Here is a 26031-nt window from a genome sequence, read left to right on the forward strand (position 1 = left end):
AAGTTGTGGAATAGGGAGTGACTCAGTACCCCTGATTAGCCACAACACAATTCTCCACCACTGGAAAAGCAAGTCCTTGACGTGTACCTGAGATCACAGTGAACCCAGCAAACCATCACCTGTTACCTGCTATTCCTTAGTACAGACACAGTGCTTGTGGAGGTTCAGTTAATACTGTAATTTACCCTTCCACTTAATAGTGAAAAGGTCATGCTGTGTGACATGCTCTGGGGTCCCTGAGAGAAACATGAAAATAAATTTCTATGACCTGCAGGCCCTGAAGAGAGAGCAGATGCAAGGAGACACCTTCACAAAGCTCTGACCAGCGGAGCGAGAGCACTCATGAAACAGCTGAGCCAGAAGTGAAAGAGCCCAGCACCCACCACAAAGAAGCTGCTATTCTATCTTTTGAATAGAATGGACCCAGTCATCTTAGGTGGTTTTGAACTGTCAAAAAAATAAACAGAGGAAAAGACCAAGCACTCACTTTTGTGTCTCTGCCGCTAATAAGACACCAATAAAATGAGAGCAAAATGATTACCAGAGACAGAGAAAGAGACTAAGAAAAGAACAAAAGAGAAGAACAGTGGAATAAACTCATAAAGGCAAAGAGAAAAAGAAGAGTTCATTGACAAATGAGAGATTTCAACAAATCCCAGGAAGCTTAAAAAGTGATAAAGCAGAATAAAACATTATAGCCAAAATTTCACTGAAAAGGGGTAGAGCAGAGGATAAGAAGAAGAACTGCCATAATAATAATGATTGGAGGATCATGATATCAGGTAACGTGCACCGAGTGAGGATCAGGTGTCCAGCCCAGTGATTAATAATAATGATTGGAGGACCGTGATATCAGGTAACATGCACTGAGTGAGGATCAGGTGTCCAGCCCAGTGATAAACCCCTGACTCACATTCTCACATCTAGGCTCACAACACCCTGAGATCAGTGCCATCATCATTTCCATTTGTAGTTGAGGAGGCTGAGGCACTGAGAGGTTACATGACTTGCCCAAGATCCTAAGGCTGGTAAGTGTGGAAGTCAGGATGGGTACCCAGGAGACCTGGCTTCAAATTTCACACTATGCCCTGGAAGGGGAAGATAAATTGTTATGAACAGAACCTAAGAGAAGCTCTAGACTCATAGATGGCAGATAGTGGATGGAGGTGGAAGAGGAGCCAAAAACAGGGTGGAAGGATGGAGGTACTGAAAGTCTGTTTTGGTGAACACATCTCCAACATCTCAGACTTTTCTCCAGGAAAAATAAATCTATTTTATGGGTGGAAGGCAGGAAAGAAGGATGGAGAGATGGATGGATGGATGGATGGATGGACAGGCAAATGGTTAGACGGACAAGTGGATGGATAGACAGATGTAGTAAATCTTTTCCCAAAAGCCAGCCACCCACTCATTGACACTTAGGTAAGTCCTGTCCAGCAACAGGCCTCCCCTACATACCCAAGACTCTCCAGGGGTTCCATATTCAGGAGTTAGCTCTCCATGCACAACAGCAGAGGAAACCTACACCAAATCTCTATATATATTAACCCACCCAGCCATTCTTCAAATGATTAGACTGCAGGATCAGGCAGCATGTGAAGAAAACCATCAGAATGAAAGAAATGGGACACATAAGTGAAACTGATAATTCAACCCACCTTTGAGAGAGGTGTGGAGGATGTGATATCTCAGGGAAGATCAAAACAAAACAAAACAAAAGACCCTTGATGGGACTCTTCAAAGTGATTTGACAAATTACTGCATCCAGCAAACATATCATCATGGCTGGCTCCTTCGCTGTCTTCAGAGCTACATTCCAAAGTCACCATATTAGCAAGGCCTTTCCTGTCTGTACTTTATAAAATAACAACCCTCCCCCAATCTCCTCTGTCAGTCCTGCCATTCCCGAGCCACCCTACCTGCATCTTGTCCCCATAGAACTCAGCACTACATGGTGACATACCAAAGCATTGACTTACTTGTTCATTCGCTATGGGTCAGCCCACAGATGACATCTCAGCTCCACGAGAGCAGTGGATTTGCTCCCTATTAGAGCTCTAGGGCTTCAAACAGTGTCTGGCATATAGTAGGTTATAAGTTGGTAAGTGAAAAACTAATGATTCCTTTTTAAAAGAAGAATAGTTTGCAATGAAAAGAGAACAGAGACTAAGAACTCTTGGAAGTAAAACATATGTTTTCCTAAATTAAATAATTTAATAGGCTGGATACGGTGCCTCATGCCTGTAACCCCAGCACTTTGGGAGGCTGAGGCGGTGGATCGCCTGAGGTCAGGAGTTCAAGGTCAGCCTAGCCAAGATGGTGAAACCCCGTCTCTACTAAAAATACAAAAATTAGCCAGGCATGGTGGTGCGTGCCTGTAATCCCAGCTACTGCAGAGGCTGAGGCAGGAGAATCGCTTGAACCTGGAGGGCAGAGGTTGCAGTGAGCCGAGATGGCACCATTTCACTCCAGCCTCCGCGAAAGAGCGAAGCTCCGTCTCGCGGCGGGGGCGGGCGGGGGGGAAGCATTTAATAGAAGGTTGGGAAATTTCCCAGAACAGGGAGCAAACGGACAAACAGAAGAAAAGTACAAGAGACATCAAGAGCTTCAATATTCAACTGATTCTGGAAAGAGAAAAACCATAGAAAACCAAGAGGCAAAACTCAAAGAAAAATGGCCAGCTCTGTTGCACAGCCAAGGACTCACCTTTCAGGCTGGCTGGCTCCTGCTTGCCACTTCAGATCCATTCTCTACCCTTCTCCATTCCACTCAATGCCCCGGGAGGCAGGCTTACACGGACCTCGACTCTTTGCTCTCTGGCTTCCAGCTGGGCTTAGCCAATGGGCAGCAGCTGCTACAGAAGGGGAGAGGATGGAGATCAGAGATCAGGGTTCTTCCCACAGCCTCTCCCTGCAGGCTTGCAGCTGGCAGGCTAAGCCCCTCTCCAAGCTTCCTCAGAGTGGCTTCTCTATGGTCTAGGGGTGTTAATGGAGCTGGGTTATCGTACCCCAGGGTCCTGCACTATCCTGGGGTATCCTGCACTATCCTACCCCTTCTGCCCACACTTTGCAAATTTAAATATCTTTCAACATGAAGTTCTGAGATACATAGAGATTTTTTAAAGGATTTAAATATACACAATAAAAATTATTTTAAAAATGTTAATCATACGAATGTTTAAAAAGTCAATACTCAAGGATAATCATCAAAGACTTCTTATCATAATGCAACTGTGGAGCTGATCCAAATGATTATCATCAGTGTGGCAGTGTTAAGAATATGCATATAACAATATGCCATACAAATGTTAACATAAATAAATTATTTACGAATTGTCCTATGTTGAGTAGACATCTGTTTTCTGCTGAGACCAGAACTGATACATCAAAAACCTAAAGGAATCTACTAAGCAGCATAAAAATGAATGAATAAAAAATAGTTCATTTAAGATATCTTGTAAAATTTTAGCACACCAAGAATCCAGAGAGTCTAACAGCTGCTAGAGAAAGAGAGCAGATTTCCTATAAAGCATACTAATGAGACCAGCATCAGACTTCTCAGCAACAACTCCTGACATTTTCCTTTGAGTCTAGAATTCTAAATCCAATCAACTTACCAACCCAGCTTCAAGGAAAATATAGATTCAGAAATGCAAAAACTCAAAAAGTGTCCATGCTTTTTCTTAGAAAGTTATTTGAGGATTTACTCCAGTTGAAGAAGGATAATATCAGGAAAGAGAAAGACAGCAAGTTCAAGAAGAACGACTCTAATCTCATGAGGAAACGACAGAACAAAAGTGCTACAGTTAATCTAGAAAGCTACCCATCTAAACTAGAAGCGTATTGATTGTGCTTACTGTAGGTCTTTCAGAAAAACAGAATGGATAATATCAGAGACACAATGTAAAAGTGACATTCTCTTTTGACAATAATAAAAAAGATAACTAGAAAATATATAAAAATAACCTGTGCAAGAAAATCAAGCCCAAAATAGGAAGCAAATAAAAATGCAACACAATTATGAGGAACTGAATAAGATAAGAAAATAAAATTCAGTTGCCATTGATGCTAGAAACATGCTGCATCTAATAATCAGGGTCATGCCAGAGTCATGACCCAACACCTGCAAAGAAGGAAATATAAGATTGGCATAACACCTGATTCCGCAGGGCATGAGATTTCAAAGTCATAATAGTGTATGCTCTGTGAAGATTTTCAACTTCTTATACTTACTGATAAAAATGAAAAGTAATTTCAAAGTAGACTATAAATGTTATCAGCCTTGACAATGTGAAAATAAAGAACCAATAAAAACTGGGAGAAGAGAGATTACACACAATATTATGGAAATTGGACATCAAGAGATGCTTTTAAAAGTTAATAAATTCAGTTTTTAAAAAGTTTTTAGGGCACTGAAGCTCTTCTGTGTAATACTATAATGGTGCAACATGCTATTATGCACTTGAAAAAACATAGAATATATAACACAAAGAGTGAACTGTAAGGCAAATTTAGACTTTAATTAATAATAATATATCAATATTGGCTTATTGATTGTAACAAATGTACCAAGGCAAGATGTTCATCACAGGGAAAACAGTGGGCATGGGAAGGGAGTACATGGGAATTCAGCATTTTCTGCTCAGCTTTTCTGTGCCTAAAATTGCTCGAAAAATAAAGTCTATTTAATTATCAATGTGGACTTTGAGAAATGTCACATTCTGACCAGCATTTTGAAAAGAATTTGGATGTATTCCCTAAGTAACTCATGTACAGGTCACGGGTCCAATCACACAGTAAGATTTCTAATGAAAAACCAGCCTCCCGTGGACCCTCCTGACAGGCAATTCTGCTTCCTGGAGCATTCATCTTAGTTCTCCTAAGCCACGGCCCTCTCTAAATGGAAGGCTTAACGTAGCTATTGTTTTGACTTACTAACTTCAGAAACAACTTACCGACCCCCTTCTACAAAAAATGAACTTTTGGTTCCCTCATTCCCCTTTACTCAGCTCAATGTTGAATTGTTTGCTATTACTTTTTAAATTGCTGTATACTACTTCTGGTTCTCAACTATCTTTTTTTTTTTAATTAAACAAACTCCAGGCCCTCCTGTTTCAGCCTCTCAACGCCTTCCTCTCCCAGATCCCCTTTCCTCCACACCCCACCCTGGCTCCCCACACGGTCATCCTTCAGGTTGGGCCAGTTCTCTAGGATTCCCTGAACATACCATGCACATTACCACTTCCTTCAGTGCCCCCAGGAGAAAACTCCCTCCTATCCTTCCCCTTTCCAGGTCCTGAACGCCTGGGGCCCACACAGGTGCTGGAGCAGGTGATTCTGCAAACCTCAGGGGCCTGAGAGGCCGCTCCCTCCCCGCTCACTGAAGATGAGTTTCACCTACTGTAGCTAGGCAATGAAGATTTAACTGGTTGAGCAAACACATTAGAAAAGATTAAGTCTTTCCGTTTTATGCTGGTCAATGGTGTCTTTCACAGCCCATATTTATGTTTAAGTTTGATCCTATGTTAATTTATTAAGTAAATGTGTATTTTCTGTTTTACTTACAGGCTTTGCCCCTAAGTTCTGTGATTTTTACAGCCATACATTGATGTTATTTAGATGCTATTAAATAAACTAAAGTTCCTACAATTTCTTTAAGTATTTTTAGATGGCAAGCTGAGAAAGCTTGCAGTATCTAAGAGGAGAAAAAATAGAGGGAAAAAGAGAGGCAGGCCAATGTGGAGAACGTGGCTTGGTTTGGACATCGTATTGGAAGCAGACAAGTGTGCGAGAAAGGTTGCAGAGTGGCTCTGAAGATGCCAGATGTCAGCCTCGTAATTTTCCCCATTTGTGGAAGCTGAAGGATTCTGAGGGGTTCCTGGTTGTACTTCTTTTTTTTTTTTTTTTTTTTTTTTTTGAGACAGAGTCTCACTTTGTCACCCAGTCTGGAGTGTGGTGGCGCAATCTCGGCTCACTGCAGCCTCCGCCTCCTGGGTTCAAGCGATTCTCGTGCCTCAGCCTCCCGAGTAGCTGGGCTACAGGTGCATGCCACCACATCCAGCTAATTTTTGTATTTTTAGTAGAGAAAAGGTTTCACCATGTTGGCCAGGCTGGTCTCGAACACCTGACCTTAAGTGATCCGCTCTCCTCAGCCCCCCAAAATGCTTGGATTACTGGCGTAAGCCATTGCGCCCAGCCTCCAGTTGTACTTCTGACAGCAAGAATGTTGACAACTATCAGTCCCTCTGAGGGTGTCTCATGCACAGCTCCAAGAGGGCAAGGCACGGTCCCGACAGTTCACACACCATTGCCTCCAGTGCTTTTAATCAGTGCTAAGAAGTTTCCTGCAAAATTGGCACTAATTACATATCCTGAAGAAACAGGTATTTGGTTTAATGCAGCCCTGCACCAGTGCAGCTATAAGGAAGCGTTGCTTCCTCCTGCTCAGGGAGAACACCTGTCTCTCTTCATGGTCAAGCAAAGCTGGGGTCATGAAGGATCCAACACAGGAGGCAGTGGATGCAGGGAGGGCTGCAGCCAACTGTGAGAGGCAAGGGGGTAAACCGCCAACTGCAATGCTGCATCATGGGGCTGTTCTCATGACCCCTCGCCCCTGTCCCCCTCGGCCCCTCTCAAAATAGGTCCAGCTTCTCCCCAGACACCAGAACCAGATCCGGTGCATGAGAGAGCCAGCACCCCTATGGCAGGGTCTTCCTGCTGATGCAGCTCCTGTCACTGTCTCTGCTGGTTCCATCTCGCCTTGACCCTCCATTACTGGAAAGGGGTCCAGATCCAGACCCTAAGAGAGGGTTCTTGCATCTCATGCAAGAAAGAATTCAGAGCAAGTCCACAGGGAAAGTGAAAGCAAGATTATTAGCAAGAGAAGTAAAGTGAAAGCAAGTTTATAAGCAAGAGAAGTAAAGAAACAAAAGAATGGCTACTTCATAGATAGAGTAGGTCATTCCCAAAAGCAAGAGGAGGAACGAGTCCAACTTAGGTACAATGCTTGTTTAGATGTAACATAACTGATGTGGTTTGGCTCTCTGTGCCCTCCCAAATCTCATGTTGCATTGTAATCTCCAATGTTGGGGGAGGGACCTGGTGGGAGGTGATTGGATAACAGGGGTTGATTTCCCCTTTGCTCTTCTGGTGATAATGAGTGAGTTCTCATGAGATCTGGTTGTTTAAAAGTGTGCGGTACTTCCCCCTTCACTCTCTCCTGTTCTGCTGCGGTAAGATATGCCTGCTTCCCCTTCACCTTCCACCGTGACTGTAAGTTTCCCGAGGCCTGCCAGTCATGATTCCTATACAGCCTGAGAAACTGTGAGTCAGTTAAGCCACTTTTCTTCATGAATTACCCAGTCTCAGATAGTTCTTTATAGCAGTGTGAGAATGGACTGATGCAATAACAAAACGGAACAGCATGGGGAGGTGTGCTGTGTGGCAAGGGCTCATGACAAATGATTGTTAATCTTTTTGTAACTACTGTCTTCCACGAGAATCTATATCATTATTCTTAAAGCAGAACTTATTCTTAAATTAAGAATGACTTTGCCCCTAAGATATCAGGACATCAGGCCATTTCCTGAGTCTGTGAAGTCCTGGGTCTGTTCAGTAAACATTATTAACCTGTTCCCTTAACCGTAAACATCCTGTGACTAGGAATGTCTAACCTTCTAGGAATGCAGCCCAGGAGGTCTCAGCCTCATTTTACCCAGCCCTTATTCAAGATGGGGGTCACTGTGGTTCAAATGCCTTTGACATCTCAGCTCCAGATACTGTTTTACTTTTTTTTTACCCCTTCACCTCATGTCCTAGATACTTACTTTCTGGTTTTTATGTCAGTGGCCCGAACACCTGCTGACTTTGCTCCACAGATGCCCTACATCACCCTCCACCATGCCTGTGGAAGCTCTTGGCTCCCCCTTTCCCTCCCTGGAGGCATCCTAGGGGCCAAGAGGATAATGAGGCTCCACCTAGCGCTATCCTGCAGACCCAGCACCAGGAGCGCCAAATGGGAGGCAGGGCTGCTAACTCGACGTGGAACCCTGCAAGTTATTGTTCCACATCACCAGAAAGTGAGACTAACAGAGGCATCTTCCAAATTATTTCCCATCTCAATCACATGCCCCAGTTGATCTTATTGGCCATTGCCCGATTGCTTAGTTATTCAAGAGACTGAGTCTGACTGCATGTGCTTACTGAGGATAGAGGACAAACTCCTCACTGGGACTTTCAATATCCCTTAAAATGGGGTCCTTGTCAAAGACTGGTTACATCATATTATGAACTGAATTAGGGCCCCTTCGCCAGTGTTTATTTTGAACCCCCAACACAACACCTCAAAATGTAACTGTATTTGGAGATGGGGTCTTCAAAGAGGTAATTACGGGCTCTAGTCCAATGGGACTGGTGCTGTAATTCGAGGACATTAAGACACACAGAAAATGCACCAGGGATGCTCAGCAGGGGAAAGCCTGCATGTAGAGGCAGCAAGAGGATGGCGGTCTGCAAGCCAGCGAGAAGACTTGCAGGAAGCCAACCCTGCTGACCCCTAGATCTCGGACTCCAGCCTCCAACGCTGTTTGAGTAAATACGTTTCTGTCGTTTAAGCCACCAGATGGTGGTATTTTCTTATAGCAGCCCTAGAAACCAACACACATCATTTCACCCACACACCAGCAAACCAGGCTGCCCATCATTTCCAGGTGACACTCAGGCTTCCCTGCTCTTCCTACCCTTTCTCAAACCATTCCTTTACTTTTGGAGTGCCCTCCTTTCCACTGCCCTAGTAACACTGCCTGGGAGAGCCCTAGAGTCCCCAAGCCTGCCATGTCTTCATGTTCTCTGATGACCCTGTGGGGTACACCCACTCCCCTGCAGCCTGCCCACATGACCTGGGAGAACCTCCCACAGATGCAGCCCTGGAGCAAATGTATTTTATTCATTCGTTCACATAACTGGCTTTCATGGAGCCAGAACCTCAGGCTCTGTTCCGCGTCTTGGATGATAGTCATCAGTTCACTCAGTTTATGCCCCTTACTCTGTTCTACAGAGAGCCTGTATCTCACACTCCTTTCTACAGTGCCCTGCAGCCTCGGGCACTGTGCTCTGCCCCTGCCACCATGCGTGTAGGGGACAGCCGTCATTCTGATTGTCCAAGCCCCCTTCTAACCACGAGCAGCTGCTCCCTTAGGGGCTTCTCCTCCTCCCACGCTATAGGCTTTCATAGGAGTGGCCATAGTCTAGTTCATGGGAGCCTGCACCCCTGCTCCCAGCACCAATAAGCTACCACTTTGGGCTTCCTGATTCAGGACTAGGGTGGCACCAGGCTGGACTCTCTCAGTGCCTAAAATAGTAAGATGTGCAGCCCAGGCTGGTGCCCTCATTCACCACGATAGGCAGAGGCAGCAGTCCTGAGAGAGGCGAAGGAGAAAGTGGAGATAGGGTTGGGGAGGACAGGGAGCAAAAGAAACCAGAGCGAGACAAAAGCGGTGGGGAGGGCTGGAAGAGAGTCCAGAGAGGGATCCAGTGCTCGCAGCACCGTTTCCAGAGGTCCTACCTCATTTCTGCTTCTCTCAATACTCCATTTCTCCTGGGGTATCGGACAGCCACCCCACCCCTCCCAGGGCCCTCCAGTGATTCCCTTCCTATTGGGAGCCAGCTGTTTCTTTCACTTTAACCCAACAACTCCTTTCCTACTTCAAGGCACTTAATATGTTCTCTAAATTGAATTTAACTTCATTTTTTTTTAAGAAATGGAGTGAATTTCACAATAACGACAGCAATTGCATTACCTTCCCAGACACACTTCTGCTCACCAGATGTCCCAGCGCATAGGGTCCACAGATGGGGGATAAAGGAAGGTCCGATGCATCAGTCATTTATATACAAATGGTGGCCCTAAATGCTTGGAAACCTGTGGATAAACATTCCATTTGATTTTTGTGAAGAAATTCATTTGATTTGTGGCATCAAATTGCTCCACAGCAGCACCGTTATGGATGATCCAAAGGTCATTTTTCAGCAGCTGAGGCTTGCAACTCACAGTGGAAGGAGTAGTGTCCACAAGAACACATTTCCTTGTCAGTCAATCTGGAAGAGGCTTCCTTTCCAACTCCCCACATTGCAAAGAGTGGGTAAGGTTAATGGGTTCACACCTGAAAAGTGGCTCAGAGCCCAGTGATGAAACGCAGTGAATAAATATATGTTATTCTTCGCGTTATGAATTGTTTAGAGGAAAGATGGATGCAGGAAACAATCCCTCCCCTAAGATTTTGAATGGTTTCACTAAAGCCACCCATGGATGGGAAGACTGTAGGCACAAGGATGTGAGGAAGGTGGGTGGCGGCGATCTCCACTGATGCAGTGGATGGAACAGTGGGCTGCCGCCTCTGCCTCTGGCCAGATGCCAGGCCATTAAGAGCAAAGAGTAAAGATTAATTCCTATGCTCGTGTTATAGCCACACATAAAATTTGGCCCAGTAACCACAGACCAGTGCCAAAATCTGTTTAGTTCATTTAAATTTTTGTATTTATTTTAATTAAGCACTAGCAGAATGCCATTTGCAGTGGCATATTGAATACCTTTGTAATTAACAATACTGAGCTAGAGAGATAGGCTTCCTCCACATTCTTTTAATTAACTGAAATAGTTCAAGGACAGAATCAGCAATGATTTCTTTCCGGATGCAGAATGTGGGGGCTAGGGAATATGCCCTTCATTAGAAAAAGGTGTAATTTTTCAAAATTCTAAGATCTATCAGAATATATTTCCATTTTTATAAACATTATCAGGAGGAAGAACGCTTAGCAAATGTAATGCATTCAGTATTTTGAGTTACAACAGAAACTTTATGCAGTAGAGAAGTAAGGCAGAAGTTCTGATATGCTGGAAAGGAATAAATAATAGTAATGATTCCATCCCCTACGAGTCACACAGGTCCTGGCAGCCACTTGAAATCCAAAATTCTGGTCCCGACTTTATCCTCAAGGCTTCCTATAAGTAGGCATGATGCATTTTATAATCTCCAGCCCTCTTTCCTTTGTGTTGTCATTGTTCCTTTTTCTATAACACCTCCTAAAACCTTCCAACATTTGAATTAAGGGAAATACGTTTTTTTCTCTTGATCTGTTGAACTGGAATTAATCTCCCTACATATGTCAGATGCTGTTTCTGCTTCTGTTTGAAGGAGCAGGCATCCTTCTCCTGGGTGAAAATCAGCTCTCATGGAAATCAATGTGGGTGAAAATCAGCTCTCATGGAAATCAATGTGGCTGAAGGGGAGATTCAAGGGCAGGAAAGCAAAAGGAAGACTCAGTTCCAAGGAAGGGCCTTCCTGGGGGCGTGGTGAGGAGGCTCAACTTCAGGCCCATTCTAGGCTTATCCTGGAGTCCAGAGTGAGGATCGATCAATTTGGAGTGCTAATGCTACTTCTCCACTGGGTTGGAAACATTAGCACATCTTCAGCACCACCGGTGCGTGTGCAGCAGTGAGGACTACACTTGTGCAACTGTTCCTGTTGCACAAGGAAGAGCAATGGCCCCTGCCTTTCCCTCAGAGAAGAGAACCCACTCACCAGCCCCTATCCACCCTAGCCCACCCCAGTGCTACCACATCACCATTTCTCACTGAAAGATGGTAGATACAATATCATTGAATATCCTCAGCTGCTACTGCACACAAAGAAACCAATCTGTTCTTTTGCCAAATGCATCCTCCCTTTAAAAACTAGAAAGCACACATTTGTTCTTGCTTACTGTGAGAGGAGCCGTCGCGAGCATGTAGGAGTGTGGAGTGTTTTGATTCATGCTGTCTGTGCTACATACAAACTCCTGAGATTCAGCAAAATTTCTTTTTTCATTTGCTGAGTTGAACAACCTGGTCTCTTTCTCCCTTTTATGCACCACGACTCTAAACTGAATTTTCACATATGCAAACTGCCAAGTGAAATCCCTTCAATATTAAATTCCACAACCACCATAAAAAGGGGAATCATCTGCTGCTCAAAGGAAATGAGATCTATTTTAAATTGAATATCCTCATGAATATGCTAACAAGTCCTGAACAGTTTAATAATAATAACAGACCTTGTCTTCATGTGGCCTCTTTCCCCTAGTGAAGACTGACAGCACTTACTAGAGGGGGCAGGGAGCTTGGAAGAACACAATCACTGTATTTTATAAGTGAGACCAGGAAAACTATCTCTCCATGCAAACTAGGCTGCAGGCACCCCCAATGTGTTCATTCTGCCCTCAAAATAACAGGACCTAGGAATCCTTTCACCCTTTGGCAAGCTCTTTCATGGGGCTCTTCCTTGGACCTTGATATAGTTTGGCTGTGTCCCCAACCAAATATCATCTTGAATTGTAACTCCCACAATTCCCACGTGTCACGGGAGGAACCTGGTGGGAGGTAACTGAATCATGGGGGCAGGTCTTTTTCATGCTGTTCTCATGATAGTGAATAAGTCTCATGAGATCTGATGGTTTTATAAGGGGGGAGTTTCCCTGCACAAGCTCCCTCTTTGCCTGCTGCCATCCATGTAAGATGTGACTTGCTCCACCTTGCCTTTCACCATGATTGTGAGGCCTTCCCAGCCATGTGGAACTGTAAGTCCATTAAACCTCTTTTTTTCATAAATTGTCTTTAGTCTCAGGTATGTCTTTACCTGCAGCATGAAAATGGACTAATACAGACTTTATCCCAATTATCACAGCTCTGGGGGCAGCCTGTGTGCCAGGATCACCTCAGGTGTGAAGATGGCAGAGATGAGGCACTCATCCCCTTCCCTTGCCAAAGATGGGACTGGGTCTCGTCTCAGCTCGGAAGCCAGGGCAGAGGTTCCTCTGGATGGCTCCCAGGGCAGACATCTCCGGCCTCCTCCCGGTGGCCAACTGTGTCTGCTTCCGTTTGAATGAGGAGGCATCCTTCTCCTGGGTGAAAATCAGCTCTCATGGAAATCGATGTGGCTGAAGGGGAGATTCAAAGGCAGGAATCTGGGGGCCCTGTGAGGGGGCTCAACTTCAGGCCCGTTCTAGGCTTATCCTGAGCAGCCTCCCTGTGTGACCTTATAGCAGTGAGGCCCCACACTGGAGGCTGGAGACTAGAAACAGACCTCCAAGGCGCCACAGGGCCCTCAAAGCTCCCAGGAACCATCCTTGATTGTATTCCAGGATATGGGGTACAGTGTCTCTTAATGGAAAAGTGTGCACAATGAATGAATGAGTGAGTACACATTTGTCTGGATGGATGCTCTGGAAGCTTCTTTGTAGCAAATTTCCTCATTGAGGCTCAAGTAAGTCCTCAGCTTCTGTTTGCATCTTGTGGAGGCAACTCCTTTATCCACTAAAGACTGACAGCACTCTGTCACCCCCGCTGGGAAAACCCAGCTAACCCTGGCTGGCTTCGGCATGTGCAAGCTGTTGGACTTCCACTCTGTGAACTACATCCAACCTCCTTCCAAAGGAGGGGTGCTCCTGCCTCTGTCTTGGCCTGAGAAGAAGGTCCAGTCTCTTTCCTCTGCATCTTTGGGATGGTAGAAACCCTGCAGCTCCAAGAGAGGAGGCAGCATTCTCAAACAAGCCCCCAGTAAATTCCTGTGGTGGTAATTTGGCAGCAGATCAATTTATTTTTCATTTCAGGAAAAGAAAAGAAAACCAACTGACAAAGGCAATGGCGGTCCGGCCTGTAAGTTTGTTTGTCAAATCTTTCAATGGGTACAGTTTGTAAAGGATCATAGGGAGATCATGTGACGTAGAGCTAGAGGGAGCAAAAGAGAGAGACAGAGACGATTGCAGCCGTCCTCATGGGGCCATCCAAGTCCTGCTGTCTTGCCACTGCAGAGATGATGCCAGGCCAGACTCTGACATCTGATGGTGAAAAGACAGAGGGTGCAGGACTGAGAAACACTGTTCAGGGGGGCAGAAAGGCAGAGGGGTGTGGGCCCACTTCCCACCTCCCGGACAATGCAATGGCCCTGGTATCTTCAAGGCAGCCCACTTATCCCAGCCCTCTCAGCAACAGGGACCAGCCTGTGAGATAAAAGTGCACGAATGCAGAGCCTGGCTCTCAGACGCCCAGAGGCACCTGCGCTGCGAGTGTTTCTGACAAAGCCAGCCTCTCTGGCACTCACTCCTGGCTTGTCCCTGGAGGCCACGCCACTGGCCCTTTGTGTGAGGTGAGACAGGCCCATTCCAGCACAGCCTGAGAGGGTGCATGCACCTTCTCTCTTTCCTTTCACCAGGCCCTAATTAGGAGCTGAGTCCACCTTGGCCAATAATGGACATAGATGAATGGTTTTCCCTGGGCCAGGAGGTTGTGCCAGGCATCTGGTGGGCCTGGCAGATGCAGGCACCCTCACAATGCCCCATGTCAGACCATTCAGGCCCAGAAGGCAGCCTGGGTGATTAATGAGGTGTGCACCTCCCCCCTGTGCACACTGCAGCCCCATTTGGTGCACCTCATTAGGTCTGCTTTGGGGTGGCCATTAGCACACAAGCATGGGTGTGCTGGGGTCACTGGGATGACATGCAGAAAGCAAACAAGACCCAACACCCGGGTGTACTAAAGAGGCTGACTACATGGGGGCTGTGGGGCCTGGACATCTGTTTGGTATCAAGGTTAAGAGGTAACATTTGCAAAACTAAGGAGCAGGCAGCCTTTGTTTTTGTACTTAAAAAGTAAAATAAAATCATTCATACTTTACATTTCATCCAAACTTACACTTCTAAAGTTTTGCATTTTAAGAGATAAATCTAATTAGGAGGACCAGATAATCATTTCCAAGGGGCAGTTCCCATTGTGGCATTTTGGGGTTGTGGTGGGCTCCAGCGAGGCCCCAGCTCTCAGGGGCTTCGAGACTCTGGCTTCCACCAAGTTCTCCCTCAGTTCCCTCTTTCGGCTTAACCTACTTGCCTGCTCAGAGGATCTAGAAAGCATTTTGACCTCGGACAGCAGAGCACCAGGGCCACTTGCAGAGTCACCTGTGTGATGTTTCTGGGTTCTGCCTTGTCCATCTGTGAAAAGCAGATAACGATGCCTCCTACCTACTTGCTGGCAGGCATGGTGAGCAGGTTAATGAGCTGCTTGTCCAGCTCACAGGAGTGCCCATGTAACACACTGCTCCCAGGCTCTGGGTGCAAAAGCTTTCTTTTGTTAGAAAAACCTGCTGAGGTCTCCATGCGGGGAGAGAGTCCATCTGACTCATGTTTTCTGGTCTTGAAAAAAATCACAGGTTTTTAAAAAATATCTCCTGGTTTTGCAGGGTCTTTTCATTCCATTACAATTTTGTGACAGACATTGCAAAGACATCTCCTATTAATTATATTTTTAACAAACAAACCTCCCTGATTTTATTAAACAGTCACCAGCCAAGTGTGCATTTTTCACTGTTGCTATCAATAGCCACTCATCATGTTCTCATTGTTTTATACAAAAGCAGAGTTTGCTTCAGTATTAATATTGACAAAGAAACGGTTTTTTCTTCTATTTCATCTCCTTTGCATGAAAACATTTATGTAAATGTATGGCTCAACTGTAAGCAATTGGGGTTACCAACTTAAATTCCACAGCCCGGACCTGAGCTTCTTTAAACACCAGATCTTCTCAGATCCCATCATGGCTTACGTGATCACAATCCCAGCAGGCACAAGGGGCAGTATTGGCTTCTACTCCTCCCAAGATTCTAGGAGCCTGAGACATGCAAACGTGGACAGTGTCCCTCTGTACATCCTGCAAGCAGTTTGCTTTGTGCCAAAGGAGGCATCCGAAGTACTGTTAGCAGGTAGGCTGGCTCCAGGTCAGCACATCTAAGAGACTGGGGAGACCAAACAGTGGGTCTGTAGCCTGCTCTTGGGGAGGGGCCAGCAGCATTCAGTGCTGTGAACAGGAGCTCCAGGGAGATCTTTTGCGTCCTCACAAGTTTCAGGAGAAGCTGAGATTGTGTCAGAACCCATTTGCGCCATTTGGGTTGAGGTTGGGCCATAGTAAACTCCAAGCTCACTGAAAGCAGGAGATGGGGCATTTTGTATATAGTGATTCCAAATTGGCAAAACAATAAGGAAATTAAATTCATGTAAAGTTTGATTGTACTTCATTTGCACTTCAGAGGAGGTTCAAAAAGTTTCTCCCCATATGCCTCTCCTGTTATCTACAATGGCCTGTCAAGAGGCCATTGCTGGAAACAGATAAAAGAACAAACCCTTATATCCAGGGAGCTCTCCTAACATCTCAACTCAGGAAAGGGGTAAAGTGAAAATGGACTAGTACAGACTTTATCCCAATTATCACAGCTCTAGAGCAGCCTGTGTGTCTGCCAGGATTGCCTCAGGTGTGAGGACAGTGGAGATGAGGCACTCATCCCCTTCCCTTGCCAAAGATGGGACTGGGTCTCGTCTCAGCTCAAAAGCAAGAGCAGAAGTAAGATACGCCAGAAGGTAAGATATGCCAGGAGCCACCAACCCATAAAGTACAACCAGGATTTCTTCCTCCTTCCCAAGTCTGAATGGTGACCTGAATTTTTGTTTTGGTTTGGCTTTTTTTTTTAACCTTTCATGTTAGATTGCTTTAAGGAATAGCAGTCATTATTTCCTTCTATGTATGTACCCCCCTTTTGCAATATGATTTTTCAACTTCTTTCCTCAAGAGGTAGAATTTATTTCCCACACTTTGAAACTGGACTGCCCTTATGTGACTTACTTTGGCCAATGCAGTGTGGCAGAAGTGATGGGTGCCAGTCCAAGCCTAGTACCATATTCCCTTGGCTCCTTGCCGAGCCACTGTATATGAGCCTGCAGTCACCTGGTAGAGTATGAGGTCATGCTGAACAGAGCATGTCAGGTGAGGCCATCCCAGACTGGGCAGTTCCCAGCCAATCCACATGGATGATCCCAGTCAGGATCAGCCAAGCCCAGCCCAGACCAGAGGAACTGCCGCGAGAGGCCAGGTGAGCTGACTGAGGGCCCCACGTAGTAGGTGACATGAGCAGGCATTTGAACTCAAGCTATCCTGATTCCACAGCCTAAAGTCTCTCCAGGCACTCCACATGTTAGAAACCTGGACCTTGATTCTGCCAACTAGAAGGGGAACTAGAGCTTGTACTAGATTCCAAAGACAGTTATGTTTCTGAGCTATCTTAGTTCCTGGAAATTCAAATAAAGATGCTGGCTAGGGAACCCTTTTTTGAATATTTTTCTTCAGATCACCCTCTTTCTGTCTCTCTCTCTCTCTCTCTCTTTCTCAGTCTGTTAATGATATTTTGGTTTGTGAATTATTTCAGTCGTGATGCAATCACATTATTTATATTTCCACTGCCAAAGTGGTTTCCCAAATTATATGGGGACAACGGTAGCTTCAGATGGGGCAACAAAGTGGTGACCTCCTGTTTTACAGAAAATATAGCTTAGTGATTATTTTGGCAAAAGTAGAAATTTTCACCTTAGTAAATTAAAACTAGAAGAAGTCAGTGGATTTCTCTGCAGAGAGGGTTTTTGGGACCACCAGAACCCAAGAGTTCTTCTTCCAAGATCACACGTGCAGTGTCTGTGGTGTGCTGAGAGCCTGGGCCCCTCTCTCTGTTCTCCAGGGTTTCCCCATTCTCCTATAGGCAAGACCCTCAAGGAGCTACAACTCTGGGGGTCTCCAGAGCACGACAGCTTGCTTGTGCTGGGGTGTCCCTGCCAACTGTGATCCCCACTGGGTCTCTTCTGAGCTGAAATCATCTGAAATGGCTCCAGCACACACGGACAGGGAAGGATGTTATGACATTGGATGGAGTCCAGAGAAGCACAAGCAGGTTGGAAACACAGTCCTGCCAGAGGCTCCACAATGCAGCTTTGACTGGGATAGTAAAATCAAACATCCACCAAACTCTGAACAGTTCAGAAAACACATTCTCAAAAAAGTTCTGTGTGGTAGGGTGCAGTGGTTCATGCCTGTAATCCCAGCACTTGGGGAGGCCAAATAGGGTGGATTGCTTGAGCCCAGAAGTTCAAGACCAGTGTGAGCAATATGGCAAAACCCCATCTCTACAAAAAAAAAACAACAAAAAAACAGAAATTAGCCAGAACCGGTGGTGCACACCCATAGTCCCAGCTACTAGGGAGGCTGAGGTGGGAGGATGGTTTGAGCCTGCAAGGCTGAGGCTGCAGTGAACAGTGATTGGCACTGTTGGTACTGCTTTCCATCCTGGCTGACAGCAAGATCCCGTCTCAGAAAAAAAAGTTCTTTTTGATTCTCCAGGCAACCCTAAATACAGGTGTGATTAAAATTACTCCCGTTTTATAGAAAAGGAAGCTGCATCTTAGGTAGCTCAAGCAACTTTCTCATAGCAAGAAGGGAGCAGAACCTGGGCCTACACTTCCTCTGCCTGCAAACACACCATCTGTTCTCATTTTCCACTGAGCTCATTTTCCGTTGGCACATTCTAAAATCAAACTGCCCCAAGACAAAAAGTAAAGAATGATCAGTGTTCTGAATACGAGGAAGACAGCTCACCGGCAGAAGTTGAAGAAGAAAGAGGTTGGCAGGGGATGGACACACAATGATTGAGAGATGGTAGAGGGCTCCTGAACTGAAACACTGGATGGCTGAAAGCCTCTTTTCTAGTGGCCCGGTAACATGCTACATTTGGCAAAGTCCCTTGGTAAGACAAAGCTGCTTTCATTCATCAATAGGGCCACAGGAATCTTAACAGCACTGTTCCTGCAGCGGGCTGCTTGTTCCCTACACCACCCGGCATCCACTTGCCATCAGGAGTTTCAAAGCATCAGCTCTCTCTGCTCCATTCTTCACTATTTAATAAAATGGCATCTTTCTATGGAATCAACCCAAATGCCCATCAATGATAGACTGGATAAAGAAAATGTGGTACACATACACCACGGAATACTACGTAGCCATAAAAAGGAAAGAGATCATGTCCTTTGCAGGGACATGGATGGAGCTGGAAGCTATTATCCTCAGCAAACTAATGCTGGAACAGAAAACCAAACACTGAAGGTTCTCACTTATAAGAGGGAGCTGAACAATGAGAACACATGGACACAGGGAGGGGAATAACACACACTGGGGCCTGTCAGGGGGTGAGGGGGATGGAGAGCATCAGGATAAATAGCTAATACATGTGGGGCTTAACATCTTGGTGATAGATTGATAGGTGCAGCAAACCACCTTGGCACACATTTACCTATGTAACAAACCTGTACATCCTGCACATGTATCCCAGAACTTAAAATAAAAATAAATAAATAAATAAATAAATAAAATAGCATCTTCGTAAGACCTTTCTTTCAGCTTTCAAGCTAAATAGCAGAGGAAATGTAGTCACAGAATAATTGAAAATAATAATTTCATCATTTCTCATGAGAATTGATCTTAGAAAGATTTAACGTATTTCTGTAAGGTCTCACCAGTGTTTGGGCCAGCAGCTGCCAACTGGAGAAACATGCAGCCATTTTACTCTGTGATGACCATTACTTCATTTTCTGAACGTTCCAGGCTGTCATACGCCCTTTGTACCGAGACTCCAAGAGCACTCCACCTCTGCTGCCAGTGAAGGGATATGGATCCCTGGAATCTTCCTATTCCACCCGATTACTATGACCCAAAGGAATTGAATATCAGGAGCCCTCACTTCCCCTTGCCAGGAGCCAGTTCCTGAGTCACAAAGCTCTGCAGTCCTTCCAACACACACTGCATCTAGGAAGGATACTCCCTGGACCTGCACCTCTTTGCACCTGGGTCTTCGAACTCTTCCTCTGTAGAGAAAATTAACTGCCTCAAAGACTACCATGGCTACCTGCCACAGCCATCCTATTACTGCAATCATGAATCCTCAGAAGGGTTTACATGCCTGCCGCAGCATGATAGTATTTATAAGCTTAACACCTCTTTGCCCTAAAGTACAATTGAAACCTCTTACTCCAAGATGTCTTGAGTGTATGCTGTCTTGAGTATCGTTGTTCTAAATCCTCATACTGTTCCTGAAGAAATATCTCGTGAAGTAGACCATTTGTGTTTAGGTTCCCATTGCCTGCTAATACAGACCCACTAACCTTATGGTAGTTAGCAGTGGTTCTCTTTGGTTCCATCCCACCTCATATTCATGTTCCCTTCTCCCATGGGTCCTGAATGCTTTTAAGATATGTGTTACTTTCCAATAGTTTCAATGGTCCTCATCAGCCTGGAGGTTGGCTTGGTCAGCATCCCAGGGTGGGACGATATGGATTCACTCCCACGCCACTCTCGAGTGACTTGGAGGCTCACACCAACCTACCCTCTCAGGCTCGAGCACCATGAGCACAAGGACAGAGCCTGCTCACCTTCTTCTAGCCTTACCTTGCTCTGTGCCTAGCTCAGAGCAGGCTTTCCAAGACATTTTCTGAATTGTCAGAACATTCAGACATTTTTGAAACATGGAACATTTTTGGAAATACTAAGGCCTCAAGAGACCTCTGCAGAGACCAGTAAGATGATTGTGCACAGGATGTGCAGAGGAGACATGGGAGGACAGGGACACCGTGCTCCTCTGCACAGCAGGTCTTGTTGCTGCTGACTGACATGTCCTGGGAGCACACGGTGCTGCTCTAGGGGAGGCAAGCAGCAGTGTGGGCACATACAAAGCGGGAAGCTCCCAGATCTGTGCCTTCGAACACGAAAATCTTACCGTTCTCCAGTTCAGACTATCTGGAGTTTGCAGGCACACAGTGACTTTGGGGACTCAGCCATTGCAGGTGCATGCCAGAGAGGCAGGTAGAACAACATGGTGGACAAATAAAGCTCAGAGGCAGAAGAACTCAGCAAAAGCTAAAGATCTTAAATATTTTTTCCTAGAACCCAGATACTTATATTCTCCCAAAATGACTATGTTAAGACATAACCCCCCAACATGATGGTCTTCAGAGGCAGGGCCTTTGAGAGGCATCTGATTCCCTTCAGGCTGCAATAACAAAGTATCAAATACAAAATACCAAATGGTTTATAAATAACACAAACTTATTTCTCACATTTCTGGAGGCTGAGAAGACTGAAGTCAAAGTTCCAGAAGAGAGGCTGTGAAGAAAAGGCAGTGCTTACACACTGTTGGTGGGAGTCTAAACTAGTTCAGCAACGTGGAAGACAATGTGGTGATTCCTCAAAGAGCTAAAAAATGAACTATCATTCAACCCAGCAATCCCATTACTGGATAGATACCCAAAGGAATACGAATCATTCTTCCATAAAGACACATGCACCCATATGTTCATTGCAATACTATTCACAATAGCAAAGACATGAAATCAATCTGAAGACCTATCATGGGTAGACTGAGTAAAGAAAATGTGGTACATGTAGACCGTGGAATACTATGCAGCTATCAAAAACAGTGATATCATGTCCTTTGCAGGAACATGGAAAAAGCTGGAGGACATTATCCTAAGTGAATTAATACAGGAACAAAAAACCAAATGCCACATGTTCTTACTTAGAAGTGAGAGCTAAATATTGAGTACACATGAACACAAAGAGGGGAACAACAGACACCAGGGCCTACTTGAGAGTGGAGGGTGGGAGGAAGGTGAGGATTGAAAAACTACCTATTGGGCACTATGCTTATTACCTAGGTGATTAAATAATCTGTACGCCAAACCCCTGTGATACGTAATTTATTTGTAGGACCAACCTGCACACATGTCCCTGAAACTAAAAATTAGAAAAAAGAACAAAAAGAAGTGCCAGAAGATTTGGTATCTGATGAGGGCCTGCCTTCTGGTTCTAAGTCGGCACCCTGTATCCTCACATGGTCGAAGGGCTGAGGGAGTTTACTGTTTACTGGGATCCTCTTTTATAAGGGCACTAATCCCATCCATGTGGCTCCACCTTCATGACCCAATCACCTCCCAAAGGCTCCACCTCCTAATACCATCACCATGGGGCTAAGGATTTTGACACAGGAGCTTTAGTGGTTAGACACAAATATGCAGTCTACGACAGCAGGTGACTAGGAAGCGGGGGGAGAGGAACGCTGCAGAGCAAGCCTGATTCTTAGAAAATACCTAAGTCATCCCGAAGGTTGGTGGAGACATGGATGGTAAAGACCATCCTGCTGCAGTCTCAGACCAAAATGAGAAACATGCCATTGGAAAACGGAGAACAAGCAACCACAGCCCTTGCTATGAAACAGCAAAGAACTAGTCCTAACTGAATTTAAATTTTAGTGTTTTGTCGATGTAGGACTTGGCAAGCGATGAACTGGATATTGAATTGAAGCTGCTTCTAAGCAAAGGGACGAAGGTAGGGTTGGCTTCTCCTGACTGCCTACAGTAAACTGGAGAAGACAGAAACAACTTAAAGACAGAATTATTCATTGAAAAGGAGGCAGAACTTAAGGATTTGGGAAGTTCTTAGCCTATTCATATTGAGGAGAATGAGAAAGCATGTTTAGAAGAGAATGCGAAAGGTGTGGCTAAGAGGCCATTTGATACTGAGATTAGTAGGATCATCCGTCCCAACAGAAGCCAGGAGCTATTCTCCAAGAGGGTGGAAGAATGATCCTGAAGGCAACTTGGAGATCATCAGGGCTGCCCCTCCCATCACAGGCTGAGTGCAAAGGCTAAGGGTGGGGTTACAGCAGTTTCAAAATGGTAGTCACTGGTATCCGTGGAAGCACCACAGGTACTGGCCCACCGTCATCTCTCATGGTGGGCTCTGCTCCCTGAGAGCGTGGGGAGCCGCACTGTGGCTATGGCAGGAGCAACACAGGCTTCAGTGGGTGTAGGTGAAGCAGTGTCATTGTCTTGGGTAATACCCAAGGATCCTTGCCTCATGCCAAGGAAATCAAGGACATGGAAACATATGGAGTGAGGTTAAAAGCAGAGGTTTAATAGGCAAAAGAAAGAGGAGAACAGCTCTGTCTCCTGCAAGAGAAAGGGGTTCCTGAATGGGACTTCTGGCCCATGGTGGAGTGGACAGCACTTTATAGACAGGCTTGAGGAGGCTGTGTTGGATTTACATCGGGCCCAAAGATTGGTTGGACCAGGTGTGACATTTCATAGCACACTAGGAAGCTGACCACTCCATCCTAGTCTCATATTATGCAAATGGGGTCTCGACTTATGTGGCACCATGTTGCCTGCTCCTTACTGTGCACGTGGTTGACAAGGAAAGGGGAAGATAGAGCCACTATGTTGGACATGTCTAGCCCCCAGGTAGCTTTTTCCTATTGGCACAGCTGCTGGCATTCACCCATGCAAGCTTCCAGCTTCCTTGTCTGTGTCTGCAGCTCAATTTTACAGACTGCTCTTTGTTAGGAAAAAAAAATGATTTGGGGGTTGCTTTACGTTAAAAGGAAAACCTTACTCAGGACTTCCATACCCTCACTCTCTGCCCAAATAATTTCTTCTTGACTGCTATATCACAAGCAGCAAATTTTGCTGTTATCACATGATGCCATCTCTGCTGGCACCCATGGCTCACATGCCTAGGAAGCATGCCTACCTCCATGTGAATTTCAATAGGCAGAGCCACCACAGACAGCCCTGTATTAGGCTGATGCCCAGGGAAGCCATGGAGGCAGGGCCACCTGGAGTCATGGGGGCTTGATTTCTGCCTCGAAAAGCCCAGCGTGTCTCAGAGGCAGGGTTGCAGCCCCAGTGGGGGGGTCTCGAAAGCTTATTCTCAAGCCTTAGGCTCAATTTCATTTGCCCTGCTAGATTTTGCACTTACCTAGAGCCTGTAACTTCTTGTTTTCTTTTCTGTTTCTCACTTTTGGAATGGGAATGTCTGTTCCATGCCTGCCTTACCATTGTATTTTGGAAGCACGTAACTTGTTTCATTTCACAGATTCACAGCTGGAGAACAGTTTGCCACAGAATGAATCATATCTTGAGTCGAACTCATATGCTATTTAGATCTTATCTGGATGAGACTCTGGACTTTGAACTTTTGAGTTGGTCCTGGAATGAATTGGGATTTAGGGGTCTATTTGGATGGAATGAATGTACTTTGAGGATTTTGGGGGCCGGTGTGGGATGCCATAGACTGAATATTTACATTCATTCAAATTTTATATGTTGAAACCTAATCCCTAGTGTGATGATATCTGGAGGTGGGACCTTTGGGAGGCGATTAGGTTATAAGGGTGGAGCCCTATGAATGGGGTTAGTGCCCTTATAAGAAGAGAAATGAGAGACAGCTGGCTTCTCTCTCTCTCTCTGTTTTCTACATGAGAGAATGCAGTGAGACAGCGTTGTCTATGAACCAAGAAATGGCCCTCACCAGACACTGAATAAGCCAGGGCTTTGATCTTAGACTTTCCAGACTCCAGAGCTGTGAGAAATAAGTTTCTGTTTTTTATAAGCCACATCATTTATGGCATTCTCTTATAGCAGCCTGAGAGAGCTAAGACAATCTGTGATTACAATCTCACACCAAACTATTGTAAGAGCGTTTGTTTTCTTTTATATTCTTCATGAGATAACTTTATTGGTCATTTAAAAAATAGGGTTAGAAAGAAGAAATCACAGCAAGTTCATCTTGCTTGTCACTTAGGCTCTCACACTGCTTACAGGCCATGAAACCCCCAAAAGCCAAGTGTCCCTCTGGTCTCAGTTTCCTTTTCAATAAACTGGGGTCGAGACCTGTGATATCTTACTCCACAGCACTTTCATGAGTTTCAAATGAGATAACAGGTGAATGATGCTTTGGTGACAATAAAGAGTGAAAAGATAATTTTATTACCAAGAGTAGAGAACTCCCCCTATTTAACTGCAGTTAACACAAACATAACAGTTAACACTATTATGCATTTGTAGAAATTGTTAGGATGTCTCAGTGCTGCCATGTGCCCAAGACAGGATGTGATGGCTCATGACAACTATTCCTCTTCCAGTTTCGACAAGGACAGCTAGACTCAATACCAGGAAGAACCCTGCCCCAAATTAATTGAAGTTTTAATTAGTAAGCAGATAGGAAATGGATACAGTGTCTACGTAATTTGCCAAATACAATGTTGAGTGTAATTTAATCAGAATTCAAGTAAGGTTCAGAAACCTTATTTTATAGGGTGGTTAAGAACTAGAACTATAAATTAGAGCCCAAGGCTTCTTAAATAATAATAATACCAATAATAAATATGGATTGAGTACCTGTTACAGACCTAGCCTTGGGCCAAATGCTTCATATTAGACCATGATTTTCGCTAAATAAGTGATGCACTAATATAGGGAGCAAGCACTTTGATTTATAATTTTTAGGGTAGCCAAAGTCATGATAGATGTTGGTTATTATCTCTAGTTTTTTAATGGTAATATACAGATGTAAATGTTAATATCATATGAATAAGTTGCATTAGTATGCTAAATATATTAATACACTCATGCTTTGGAGAAAACTATGCACATTTACCACATTCCCTGCTTTCTTTCCCAAAACGAGAGTCCAGAGCAAAGTCATGATGACCCCTTTGGTTGCCCCCACTCATGCTCCCTCCAAACTCTCCTTCATACACAGGCACCTGCTGCTTCCAGACTGGCCCCATCTTCCCCAGACTCCCCTCTTGTAGGGATGCCCCTTCTTGTGTCCCCTCTCCATGACCTCAAGCAAAACCTAAGTCTTCTCTATCCCATGATCACAGTAACATGATTCAAGTTTTGACATCTTTGATGTTAACAAGTCAAGTCAGCTAACAGCGACCCCTCCCAGTAACATCTCTACTTTAATGTGGCCTTCTTGGCTTGGCAGCCCCCATGAACTCGTTTGACTTAGATATTTGCTAAGTCAATGGAATGTTCTAATAAGGCAAACTCTGACCAGGTGAGAGAAATCCGATCTTTGACAGGAAAACGAAGTTGATCGGGGGAGCCTTGGAGACCTGTGAGTGTCCCTCCAGGTACACTGCATAGGCGACTGCTCTTGTGTCCAACCAACCTGCAGTTCAAGATGAGCTGGAACAAAGAGAGCTCTGTCTGCAATAGATTTAACCAGCTTTGCTGAAGTGCTCTGAATAATACATTGGGAGGAACAGCACTGGGTGTCCGGACTGGCTTTTCCCAT

The 26031-nt window shown here is 45.1% G+C and overlaps 1 protein-coding gene across 1 annotated transcript in view; it reads right to left on the reverse strand.

Annotated features, from left to right (window-relative positions):
- Positions 1-26031, reverse strand: part of MED10 (mediator complex subunit 10) — a 340764-nt gene that overhangs the window by 154484 nt on the left and 160249 nt on the right. The window contains exon 8 of the mRNA XM_058429986.1: positions 2707-2854. The gene's annotated coding sequence lies outside the window, so the exon portion shown is untranslated. The remainder of the gene's footprint in view (positions 1-2706; positions 2855-26031) is intronic.

This window comes from Hylobates moloch, unplaced genomic scaffold, assembly GCF_009828535.3.
Source record: "Hylobates moloch isolate HMO894 unplaced genomic scaffold, HMol_V3 SCAFFOLD_17, whole genome shotgun sequence".
In the NCBI taxonomy this organism is placed as follows: Eukaryota; Metazoa; Chordata; class Mammalia; order Primates; family Hylobatidae; genus Hylobates; species Hylobates moloch.